The sequence below is a fragment of the Trematomus bernacchii genome, unplaced genomic scaffold (genome assembly GCF_902827165.1).
Source record: "Trematomus bernacchii unplaced genomic scaffold, fTreBer1.1, whole genome shotgun sequence".
In the NCBI taxonomy this organism is placed as follows: domain Eukaryota; kingdom Metazoa; phylum Chordata; class Actinopteri; order Perciformes; family Nototheniidae; genus Trematomus; species Trematomus bernacchii.
Genome location: NW_022987973.1, coordinates 1295039 through 1308611, shown reverse-complemented (window position 1 = coordinate 1308611; position 13573 = coordinate 1295039). Strand labels below are relative to the sequence as shown.

General features: G+C 41.6%; 1 protein-coding gene across 1 annotated transcript in view; it reads right to left on the bottom strand.

Annotated features, from left to right (window-relative positions):
• Positions 1 to 13573, bottom strand: part of fam214a (family with sequence similarity 214 member A) — a 38617-nt gene that overhangs the window by 13993 nt on the left and 11051 nt on the right. The window lies entirely within an intron of this gene.

The following is a 13573-nucleotide window of genomic DNA, read 5'->3' as shown; positions in this document are numbered from 1 at the left end:
TGCTAGGGGCGATAAAATGCATGATAAGCACATGAATGGCTGAACAGATATGGCTATTTAAAGTTGGCTGGAAAGACTTGTTTGGAGAAGGGGTGTGGGGGCAGGCAGAGGATGACACAACTTTTCCAGTTTGGCCGCTTCAGAGGAATATATTTAGACTTCCCATGTCAGCTGAGCAGAGGGTTGTTGCTACGTAAACAGTACACACATACATGCATACAACAAGTATAGACAATGCAGTCAGTGACGTCACTGGCAAAACACTTGCAAACAGAAACTCATGAGGAGAGTTAAGAACAGAAAAGCAGAGTCATACTGCTCCACCAATTTTTCCAGGGTGGTGTCGGGTGGGGCTGAAACGGTGACCAGGACAGAGAGCTGAATTCAACTGTAACCATTCAGGAACAAGCGTTTCCCCTCTGAATAACAGCAAGGCCAACTTATCTATTATGTGGAGGCAGAAAGACGACCAACATGGAAAACCCAGCTGGCTGCCATGTTCAAATCATAGCTCACGCTGTGCGCTATTATTCACAAAAACCCATTATAATGACTGATTGATGTCAGTCTTTACACGGGGAACACTAGGGGCTGTTGTGTATCAGGTCAACAGCAAAATGCTCCTAAATTGTAGCTGTGCTTTGTCTCCTGCCACAAAACGTAAAACAAAATCCGGCTCTGTTTGTGTTGTAATTGAAGCTTAGATTTAAAGTAGGGGTATTTTTAGCGGAAGGTTGAAGAGCCCGTCTTAGCGCTCTATCTCCAGAGAAAACTCCCAGAATCCCGCAGGAGGTCAGCTGATACACAGCAGCTCAGAGAATAACAGCTTTCTTTCTTTACAGCGCACAAAAACACTGAGATACAGCAGCAGCCTGCCTTACAATATCAAACCCTCCTCTTGGCTTTATTTAAAATTGGAGTCAAACCAATATTAGGTCACAATTACGGGGATATTTATACATTTTTAATCATCTTGAGGATACCATGTCCTCATAAAGCTGGAAGTACAAACACTTTACACACACTCCCTGTCCTCCTCCCACCAGAGTCCCTCTCAGCTGGCTCTGCAGAAGTGTGAGCTACGCGCGCGCGCGCGCGCATGTGTGTGTGTGTGTGTGTGTGCATGCGTGCGTGTGTCTGTATGTGTGTTTGTATATATCGCAGTCAGCCAGCAAGTCACGCACATTCCTCTCAGGGAACTCCTCCTACATGCCTTTGAGCTGCTGATGCACGTGGAGGGAAGCAGAGTCCAACACAAAACATGAGAAGGCGAGGGGATGTGAGGGGGGGGGGGGGGGGGGGGGGGGGGGGGGATTCTGTTAGCCAGCTGTAGGCTGAATAAGCGCAGGGTGAAAGAGATGGAAGCTATATTCAGGACCTTATTCTTTGCAGGCTGCAATCGGAAAAGGCTCGAACAAAGGAGACCAGCAGTGAAGGAGGACAAGAGAGTTAGAGACAGAAAAATATGACAAAGGTCGAGATTCAAGGTCACAGAGTTTACATGAGTGAAGTGTTATTCTGATGTCATTCCTGTTTTCTTCATTCCTGCGTTGGTTTTAATTGTCGTTTTGAACCACACAGCTACTGTATGTGTTACTCTGGTTATAGCTGGGAAGGGGGAGATAGTACTGTTTTTCTTTTTTGTAAATGGTGTATGTGTTTGGTTTGAGAAGTACTTTGAGTAACCTTTGTGTAGGAAAAGTGAAATATAAATAAAGTTGGATTTGATTTAGGTATATCCTCGTGCCCCCGTCCTATCAGGGGTTTTGAGCTTGAGGCAAGGAGCAGAAGAGAAAAGGAAGCATGGCTAGATGAATGGAAGGACGTGAAGGATTGTTTGAGGAAGCAGCTGAATAAAAGCCTCTGAGAAATGGTGAGCTGCATGGGCTACCCCCACTGAACACACACATACATACATACATACACGTATGAGCACAGAGCACCAATTATGCGTGCACAGTGGGTGTCAGATTGCAGCTTTCTAGGAAAAGGCAAACCTAGAAACACACAGACCCCTCCTAAAGCACATACAACAACAACACCACACACGAGGACACAGAGATAAACAGACACACCATCACCCAACATGTGAAGGCAGCGAAAACATACAGATACACACACACAGCAACACACACACACACACGTGCAGTGCAGGACAAAGGACTAGTGATGCTTTGGTTAAGGGGCCCAGCCCATAGATGAGAGCTGTCATTCTTTAGGGCGTCGTGACTGAAGAGAACATTCCTATGAAGCCTAGACATTTACACACACATTTACACACACACACACACACATGCACACACACACAAAAACACAGCCTAGATCATAGTTCAGTAACAGGCGGACCGCGGTCCGGATCCCGACCCAGACCTATACGGACCCGGACAATCAATACATTAATAGGGGATTTCAATTTTGACGGGGCGATTCTATTTTAACCGCCGCCGACAGGGGGGGAAAGAGATCAGTGAGCGATACAGGGAGAGAAACACAGAAGAAGAGACGAGAGAGCGGCAGAGAGAAGCGGAGAGGAGAGTGAACAGGCGTGTTAGCGGCAGACAGGGAGAGACAGATAATTACACATGGCGCTCTCCAAGAAGAGGAAAGTGGACAGTGAGAACAGAGCTTTTAACCCTGAGTGGACGGACTCATTCATGTTCATCCTGCCCACTGGGAGCACAGAGCCAGTGTGTCTCATTCAGAGACCGTGGCGCTCATTAAAAGTGCCAAAACGCCACTATGAGACAAAACACAAAGTGTTTGACCAAACATTCCCTCTCAAGTCAGAACTGAGGTCAAATAAGCACTCTCAGAGCCCAGTATGATCAGTCCACCAGGATCAAAATGTAAACTAAATATCGTTCCAGGCTAACCAATGAGCACCTGCATGTGTGTATGAGAATGGCCCTGACACCATTTCAGCCCAGATTTAAACTCCTGGCAGGACAAGCTCAAGCTCAATTCTCACACTGAATTAAAAAAAGTGAGTGAGGGACTGCACTATAAGAGGGAAAGAAAGAGAAACTTTAAAACTGTTCAATTGTTATGATGTGTAAAGACTGATATTGTTCTATAATCGTCTGAAACTGTTAAGTCATGATGTGAAACGGTTAACAAAGAAAAAGGGAAACTCAAGCTGCTGCTACACTTTATTTTATTTATCTAAAATTAAGCACTTTTAAGATGCACACATTTTCAAAAGCTATTTTATTTATTTTCTCTATTTTATTTTTAAATGCAGCCCGAGAGGAACACTACACATATCCACAGTATTTTACTGTATATCTGTATAGTTCAATCTTAAAGGTGGGGTAGGTAAGAATGGAGAAACCAGCTCGAGTGCGCTAGAATTTGAAAGTACACAACCGAAAAAAATGTGCCCCTTCCTTCAGACTTCCTTACAGAGCCCCTCCTCCAACACACACGAACGCGCACATGACCAATGAGAGCACGAGATAAGTTTGTGCACAGATGGAAGGCTGACAGGCAGGTAGGCCATCCAGTTATTTTAGCCGGGCCGGCTCAGATGATTGGTCGTGCTTTTTACAGCGCCACGGCTTCCACAGATGACATTTTTTTATGTATTTATTGTCAGAGCATTTAATGTATTCATTGCTATCGGGATGTTAAGAGCATTCCATGGAATATAACAAGTGTTTCTGAAGTGAATTACCTACCCCACCTTTAATTGACAATAAATATTGTTGTTTTTTAATTGTCCTTTCTTTATTTGATTGGCAGTCAGTTGTTGATTACATGCAGACGTTGATACAGCTACAGGCTACTTCAATATACATCACACTAATTCATAAAGCAACTTAGACATTTTGATGTTCCGGACCTTTGCATGGGGAGATTTTCTCTAACTGGACCTCGTTGAATTTGAGTTGAATACCCCTGGCCTAGATGGAAGCTGGGAGGTTGACACACAAAGGAAGAGAAGTGGCAACCCTTTGCTTGAAAATAAAAAGATAAGGCTGTCAGAAGCTAATTCTCCAAACAAAGGACTAGTTTCCTCCTTTATTAACAACAGTTACAAAATAAACAACCGAGTGTTATTTTTAAGACACAGAGGAGTTGTTGATTCATCTCAACGCTTTAAACTAAAATCACCTCCCTCTGTAATGTTTTAAATCCTGGTGCAAATAGTTCAATATAATTTGGGAATTGATGTAACAATCCGGGTTGTTTACCAATCATTAAGCCTCACAAGCGGGGATCAATGTTCAATCCTGCTTTCAGCTTCCCCTCCTCCTCCTCCTCCTGCTCTTCCTCCCTTTCCTACCCAACTGTGACCAATCCATTCCTGCCTCTACAGAATATTTGTACCGTTTGATTTTAAAGTGTCTGTGAGATGTATTTTGGATTTTTCTGCAATTTGTTATCGAGCCTTCTCTGTCTGCACTGTGTGTACATGATGTAAAATTGTCTATTTTCTTCCTCCTATGTGTGTAAACTCCACTGGTCCCATTGCATTTGGTTAGAGAAGTACCATAGCAACTATAGCACTGCTTGAGAAACAGGGACACATATTTGTAATCAGGAAAACATAATCAGGTTGGGATTTAAATAAGAGGCTTTGCTTATACATCCTGCACTTTACAAACCAAAGTAACTATAACACAATGGAAACTGATCTGTATGTGTTGCATGTGCGTGTGACCTCTCCTCCATCTCCTGATAATGTGTGATGTGAATTATGTAACAGGTTGGATTTGGAGTCAGGCGTCTTATTATTAGACCTGTGACCGCCTGGCACCAAGTGCAGCTGGAGTCCCGCCTACAGATCAGCTGGTTGGGCCTGTATACACACACACACAAATAAACACACACACACCTCAGCTGTCTCTGTGTCTGCAGGCAAACAGATCAGTATAGAGTCATGTGGGATGGAAAAAGGCCTACAGGACACGAGTAGGAGCGGTCAAACTCGGTAGCAAGCAGTGTTTAGAGTAAACACACCGTGGTACACACTGTCTGACACACACTTTGGAGTGATTCATCATTATCTAACATTGAAGAGAGGCAAACGAACGAGTCGAACATGTCAGAGTCTGGTCGAAACGTGATTGATTCTTGTTGTTTGAATACATGTTGCTGGATTACATTTTAGTGTACGCAGTGTGTGTTTTCACAGAGAGACAGATGGGAAGACGGACAGGGGGAAAAGACTTGCGCACATTTGTATAAGCAGACCCATTAATCTGTGCACTGCAGCCACTAGACATGAGACGGGAAGAATTCATGTCAGGATTGTCCTAGCCATAACAATTGTGATCCAACATACTATGCTGATAATCATCAAAATATGCTTGAAACTGTGAAAATGGCATTAAATATATTGTAATTATTAATTTACCTTATGTCTTTTTTTTTTTGCACACTACAGGACACGACCTAGTGTTAAGCACATAGATCTTGAATAAAATGAGTCCCTGTAAATGAAAACAATTTCTTTTTTTATCAGGCTCTCTTGCTGTCTCATGATAAGGAGCTCGACAGCTTTGTCCAGATCATTCAGATGAAGATATTCATGACTATCTCCATAATGGAAACTCACCACATCAACATAATGTGAATATTGTTTTTCTATTATTCCCATCAAAGATAAAAATCCTATACCGTTCCACCGCTAACGGCCACAAAATCACTTCATGGTCAGCCCTATTTCTTCTCTCTGCACACACACACACACTCAGACATTCACACATATACTCACAGCTAATCTGAATTCTGTGTAAGTGCCCATATGGCAAACACCACTCCCATCCTCCTCTGTTCAGCCGCTGCGGTTCACTATGTATGTCATTTGTTTGTGACCATGTTTCATTCAAACGAAGCAGAGCACAGCGAGGGGCTCGCTGCTCTTCCTCATTAGTGATGCGCCTGTGTTGCAGGACCTGAGACAAAAGCCAGTGCAGATGAGAATAAAAGAGTCGCAGATCAAAGTCTCAGCGGGAACGCCGCACTGATGAGCTCACCTATGGCTGGACCGCTGGTTACCAAAGACTGAGTGTCACACACAGACGATATGAGGTAATATACTGCAGGGCGGCAGCCAGGGAGAGACGAGACATATTTCAGAGGGAGAGACACAGAAGGTCTGCACAGATATTGGGCAAGACATACGAGTAGTCTAAAGGGCAAACAGAACACACACACTGTTAGTGTTAGTAGAAAAGGCAGACAGGAAGTCCTATTAGCCATTTACTGTCTGTCGAGCACATTTCATGCAACGCTTGAAACCTTGCAGAAAGAACTAAGCAAATTAGTTTGCATTTGCATCAGCTAAATAGAACGTTTCTGATTTTCTGTGACAGCTCTTGAAGGCAAACATAAAGTCTAACTTGGCAATACCAAGATTGTGGAGTACAAATATATTACAAACTGTCTAAAGCAACCTTTGAACTATTGTACTACAAAACTGAACAAATCGTGACTTGGCTGTGGGGGTTTTTTTCTTGGTAAACAAACATGTTAAAAGTCGACAATGGCACAGAGGAACAAATCCAGCAGACTGAGAGACACTAAGATCAATAAACAAAGTTTATAGGCATACATTTCCAACTAGAGGGGTTTCAAAATCACGTACTTGTACTATAAAATAAACACTTTGAAGAATGTATAGTGAGAGAGGTAACTGCTTTCTTCCAGTAAAATACTGAAGAAAGTAAATAAATAACGGTCCACAGTTACGGTTCAAGTTCCACTGAGCATGACACTAAAGACCCTGACTGCTCCAGTGGGTTAACTTCAGGCCATTTTCTTAAGATGAATAAATTAAAAAAAAAATAAGCAGAGATGAAAAGATCTGAATAACAGGACCAATTCCTTCATGATAAACAACACAGCAACAATGACACAAGGCGATTTTTAAGATTTAAGAACAATAAATCCTCATTTTGGGTCTTTTACATTACATTACATTAGATTAGGGTCTTAAAGGTGGGGTAGGTAAGTTTGAGAAACCGGCTCGAGATCGCTAGAATTTGAAAATACACAACCGGAGAAAATCTGCCACTTCCTTACAGAGCCCCTCCTCCAACACACACGAACGCGCACATGACCAATGAGGGCACGAGATAAGTTTGTGCACAGATGGAAGGCTGACAGGCAGGTAGGCCATCCAATCATTTTAGCCGGGCCAGCTAACATGATTGGTCGTACTTTTTACAGTACTACGGCTTCCACAGATGACATTTTTTTATGGATTTTTTGTCAAAGCACTTAAGATATTCATTGCTATCGGGATGTTAAGAGCATTCCATGGAATATAACAAAAAGTGTATCTCGAGCCGGTTTCTCAAACTTACCTACCCTACCTTTAAGTTAATATGATTTAAGAAATTGGAATGTTTTTGGAGCTGGAGACTATCTTCTGAATGCTCCCAAACAGTGAAGGTTAAACATAGCAGCAGCAGCCTTGATGGAAAATGGCTCAGAGCAAATGTTTTCTCTGCAAACCCACATTGTGAAATCATGATGTTGTGATGACCTGACCTTGAATCCTGCATGGAAATACATATGCAAATAGCCCTGAGTGCATGTGTGGTACAACAGGGCTGCATGCTATCCAAACAGCAATTTCAATTTATGCAAAACCCTTCATCTAGTCGGCATGTTTTGCTTCAGCAGCAATCTGCAACAAGCAAAGCACTTCTAATGTCTCCCTAAGCTGCTCAACAGATGACAAGATGGTGTCACTTCTGTTGAACTGTGCATAAGTAGAGGGAGCACAAACAGAAACAAATCTATATTTAACACCAGCTCTTTTTTTTTATTCTGTTATGTGGGACTCTGTTGGATGAAAATGAGTCCAAAGCACTAGCGAGAAGTAAACTGATTGCCATAATTGGTGTGCCTCATGGCAAGTAATCAGATAAATAAGTAACTAGAAACACCATATGATGAAGCTGATAAAGCCGCATCGCAGCGTGCCATCATACTCCAATCAGCTCACGACGATTATAGAGGCAATATTTGTATTTTCAAAGTGTTGCCCTAAGAACAGAGGGACACTCAATTCACTGGGAGACATTTCAGATTCTCATCAAGGATTGTGCCACTCCAACACACACACACATGTACCGACACACAGCTGCACCTCTGTAATGAAAACGGAGGCAGAATAGGAGATTACACCGACAGTTCTTCCATGCTAAATCTCTTCACTGCAGCCCCCAGTGAGATAAATATAGACACAAATTGGTCGCTCTCATTTTCTGTTTTTCTCCCTCTCTATCTCTGATTTCAAAGGCTCTTACAACATGTATTTGACGAGTTGGTGTCTGCCAGCACCGCCCATGTTAAAAGGGGCTAATGCCTCAAGTCATACACTATGTAAGATTAAAGTAATTGCAAGATAGTGAGAAAAAAGTTCCAACATTCACAAGTTACTTGCTGACACACATGCCAAACTTCGCTCCTTTGATTTCTTCGCACTAAAGTTAGAAGTTAACCCTTTGAGTACCATCCTCTTCCCACAATAGCTCATGGATTATTTAAAAATCACAAAGGAGCTCCCCTGAAACCCACCTGCCTGGGCTTTTGAAGGCTGCTTGATTTCAACTGTGCAGCTATCCCGAGAATATGGAAGCACACATCCAGTGAAAAGTATTCAAAAGTATTTCGCCCGGGTAGCAAAGCAGGTGGCAGATTGGAAGTGTCAGCAGCTCTGGCCACTGCTTTTCTCCACCAGGGGAATTCTTTGCAATGCCGTCTTTGTTCTGTTCCACAGCCAGTTCTGCAGTCTGACTATATTTGGAAAACCAGCAAATCTGCAAGATCAACTAATCTGCAATTCCTTTCCGCCGGTATATCTGAAGAAAAACATCCGATTGCTTATATTTTTCTTAAGAGTATGCGTTCTTAACCAACTCTCCAACCAACGAGAGGCCTGCTACCATATATCGTTATTGATTTATCGTATGATATATGCGCATGACCTAGATACTTTGCTGACCTCAATATGTGGTCTTCCATGTGTGTTTGTTTACATAAGAATGTCACGAGCATTTTATCCAACATGATGCCAAAATAAACAGAAGGGTTTCCCCCTACCTTAAATGACTTGGGCCATAGAGTGGCACAGTGACGCCGTGTAAAACCCGGAAGTAAACTCCTTCCGGTTCCTTCGACAAAAACGCAACGCAATTTCTCCATAGGATTTTGGAAAATAGCTGGAAATAAGGTCTGTGGTTGACACACATTTAAGAGACGGATCACGTTTTGTTCAGCCGGATAATATCCACATGTCTACCCTACTTTTATAATCTTCGAATCATAAATCTAGTCGTCAGAAGCAAAATGCTAACGTTATGCTATAAACGAACTACAGCAGGGTCGCTGCTCCAAAATCCTATGGAGAAATTGCGTTGCTTTTTTGTCAAAGGAAACGGAAGTGGTAAAATGCTAACTTACTTCCGGGTTTTAGGACGCGTCACTGTGGCACTCTATGCACAGATATTGCATATTTCTTTTAAAGCCCTGGAGAAAATTATACTTATTGTTTTCGTTGTGTGTTTCTTTGTTTTATTTATAAAGAACATTTTCATTTTTCTTCACATTTCTATTCCAACGTCTGAATGTTTTCAAGAGAAGTTCATGGCCCTTTGCAAGGTTGTTCTTGGCATAAATGGTCTTAAAGTGACAATTATATATTTCATTGGAGTTATGTCTGTACAACAACAGCATATCGTCCAACAAAATGTATTATTGTGCCTAGTTCCAGACACGCTTGTTCTGAAATATGCAAGACAGAAGAGAGGAACATCTGAGCACTCGGTATGTACTGTATGCATCAATGCACTCTGTGTACATGGACATGTGTGAATCTAAGAAGTCCCCTGTTGAACAATCTGGTACATGCAGGGCAGCCAACTCTATAAGTTCCAAGATATTCATCTGCTATTCAGGAAATGTGGTTCTTAGCTTAGCTGACACATTTTTTAAGAATACGTCCAACATTCTTTAATTGTCATAACAATGTGAGTTTCTCCTTTCTTATCAAAGACCTGTAGTATTTTGGATCCTGTTGTATTTTTGACTTTCTATTTTAATTATCCAGAATATTTTATATTGTTTTGTTTATATCTGATATAATATATATATTTTGTTTTTGTATTGTTAATTCTCTTTTCCACTTTAAATGTAGGGTAGGTAAGTTTGAGAAACCGGCTCGAGTGCGCTAGAATTTGAAAATACACAACCGGAGAAAATCTGCCACTTCCTTATAGAGCCCCTCCTCCAACACACACGAACGCGCACATGACCAATGAGGGCATGAGATAAGTGTGTGCACAGATGGAAGGCTGACAGGCAGGTAGGCCATCCAGTTATTTTAGCCGGGCCAGCTAAAATGATTGGTCGTGCTTTTTACAGTACTACGGCTTCCACAGATTACATTTATTTATGGATTTTTTGTCAAAGCACTTAAGATATTCATTGCTATCGGGATGTTAAGAGCATTCCATGGAATATAACAAAAAGTGTATCTCGAGCCGGTTTCTCAAACTTACCTACCCTACCTTTAAGTATTTTAAGTATTGTATTATAAAGTCTGAACACACTTCTGCTTCTGATCAATAAAGTATCTACCTACCTACCTATCTATCTACCTATCTATCTATATACCTATCTATCTATCTATCTATCTATCTATCCATCCATCTATCTACCTACCTACCTATCTATCTATCTACACTTGATGCACCCTGAGCTGAAATCAAGTCATGTGGTTGCTACAGATTCATACATGAAAGGAGTATTATTTTAGGTAAAGCATAGTGTTTGTACTTTTCAGATTTCATGCTAACATCTAGTACTTTCCCAGCCAATCCTTCAAACTAATATGGTGTTTACCTAAGTTCAGATTCTTATAGTTCTGACGTCATGTTCCTCGTAATGGTTTTAAACACCATTTTACAGTCGCCATTTTTGACAACAAACCAGGAAGAAGTCTTGCAGTGTCTATTTATGTACTCGGCTGTCTAGCAATGGTGTTGTCATGACTTAAAACATATGTTGTGTTCTTCCCATTTTGACACTTGCAGAAAGGCGAGAGATGCCCAGAGGTTTTGGACACCTGCATAAATGTTAATAAGGTACATCTGATATATTTTTAAGCCGTCAGATGGTCGCCAGCTAAAAATAAGAAGATTAATATTTGATTATTCTGCTTGAGTTATTTTCAGTGACTAAAAACAGATTTTAGATTCTTTAAATAAACAATGTGAGTCTTTGCTAAGTTTGTCTGAGGAGAAACTTAATAACCCCCTGAAGCTACTAAAAGAGAAAAGCTTTTATTTTGATTTAATCCTGACATAAAAACAGGTGTTGCCGTAAAAACAAAGGATATAAATGGCCTCATTGGTCATTCCTCTCCTGGCACACTGACCTGGGACTTCAGGAGAGCGGTGATCAACGATCACAACTGTTGACCAGGGAATAAATGGTGGTGGTGAGGAGGGGGGTGTTACTAAGGCAACAGGGACATTGTGTTAAACATTCCCGTCACGGTGATTGAAGAGTGTCTCTGTGTAGGAATGAGCTGCGGCAATATGCTCCTTTGAATGTGACAATGTGCCGCAGCTTGACAAGAAAGTCTTTGAAGACAATGAATGCTCCTGTTGTGCTCCGAGTGTGTGTCACATATACTTGGTATGAAAAGCACATGGTTTGTCTGTCTGCCTGTCTGTGTAAGTGTGTATTTTTTTTTCTTAAGTGTGTTTATGTCCCTTCTTTTGTTGTGGTAAAGCAGCAGAAGATTGCTGCTATATTACAATAGTAATTAAACGCTCAGCTGTTTTTCCATGGCATTTTAAAACATTATTCTTCCGTCACTGCCAGCTCACCTTTCCTGTTATTGTCTGCCTTGTGTTACAACATTAAAAAACAATGGAAGTGTTGGCTTGGTCTGCCAAGAAACGGGTATGTTTTTGCCAGAAAAACTTGAAAGAACGGTAAGGATCACTGCTAAGGAAGAACTGGTTCAGATTGAATATGAATCGCTAAATTTAGCAATACTGGTTTTACCTCTGCTTATAGACTTGGTTTTAAATGTTACTTAAATTAGAATATCTCTCTTTGGCTTTTGTCTGTTTTACTTGTTACTAGAAAGTGTTCGTATACTCATGGCATCCAATATTAACTTGTAGTCAGCCTTTCTCTAAACTTTTCCAGTTTCCTCCCACTTGAATAACGTTTCTTTGGATCTATGGTTCGTGTGTGTCCCTCTCCCACTCTGCAACACAAAGGGGCAGATTCACAGCATACGTAGCAACAGGCTGTGATTGGCTGAGAGGCGTTATTAGCCTACAGTTCCAGCTGAGGAGAACCCTTCTTCTGTTTTGTGAGCTCAGCTGCTGTTATTCTCCCAGTGCCAGCAAACAAACACACACTCGACCCAGACTCACACAACCACCTTGCCCTCTCTCTCACACCCTTCATTGTTAGCCATGAAGAGAGCTGTTGTTTAGAAGTTGAGTAAACTAGTGAGGTCACATGGTAAACAAGCTCTGAGAAAAAAAAAGTCATCCTGAGGCATAAAAACTTAAACTCATCTCGGCTGATGTGGAAAAAAGTAATTTTAAGGCTGTCTGACTGGCTATCAGACCTGATTGAAGAGAGCAGTTATGTGATACGTCTATGAACTTCTTTCACTTGGTTGTTAACATATCCTCTTTATTTTCTAAGAAGGTTTTATATGTTGTATTTGTCTCTCATGATTGCCGTAAAGTTTGTTGAGTTCATGCTCACAAATCCCCCTTAAATCACTTGTGCTGCTTACAGTATTAGGTCACTTCTGTGTGATGAAAGGATCGGTAACAATGGTAGCCTATCACGGTTAGGTAACTATGGTTGAAGGAGTGCCAGGAAAGATTTCAATGCAACCACACACAATATGCCGGCTGGTTTCGGTGAGAAGCACACCTTTAACCACGCTAAGGGGACATATTAGGCTTATGTTCAGGTTTTTTATTCTGTGCCTCTACTGTGACAGGTTTACATGCTTTAAATGTTCAAAAAGCTCTTTATTTTTCTCATACTGCCTGTGCTGCAGCCCCTTTTTTCACCCTCTGTCTGAAACCAGAGCCCAGTCTGCTCTGATTGGTTAGCTAGCCGGCTCTGTTATGATTGGTAGGGATGCTCCGGTCGCCAATTTTGGGGCCGATCGCCGATCGCCGGAATCAGTATCGGCCGATACCGATCCGATCGAGTGGGCGGGGCCTATGGGGATCTTCCATTTAAAGTGATGTTTAAAACTCAGTTAATGGGGCTCATTCACTGGCGCTTCCACAAACAACAACCAACATAATTATTACATTCAAATGAAGTACATTATTCAAGTTTACATTAACTTTGGATAATAACACGGGAGAAATGTTTTCCTCTCTCCCTCTCTCTCTCCCTCTCCTGACAGCCAGTCAGTATCGTCTCATGCAGCTCACTGATCCAGTAATGAGTGACCCGACAGTGAAGAATAAATATATTTATAACTAGTTTAGCTTGTTCCAGAGGTAGATCAAATAGCTAAGTGTGTTAGGTCTAACTGTTGTGTGTTTCGCTCCGCTCA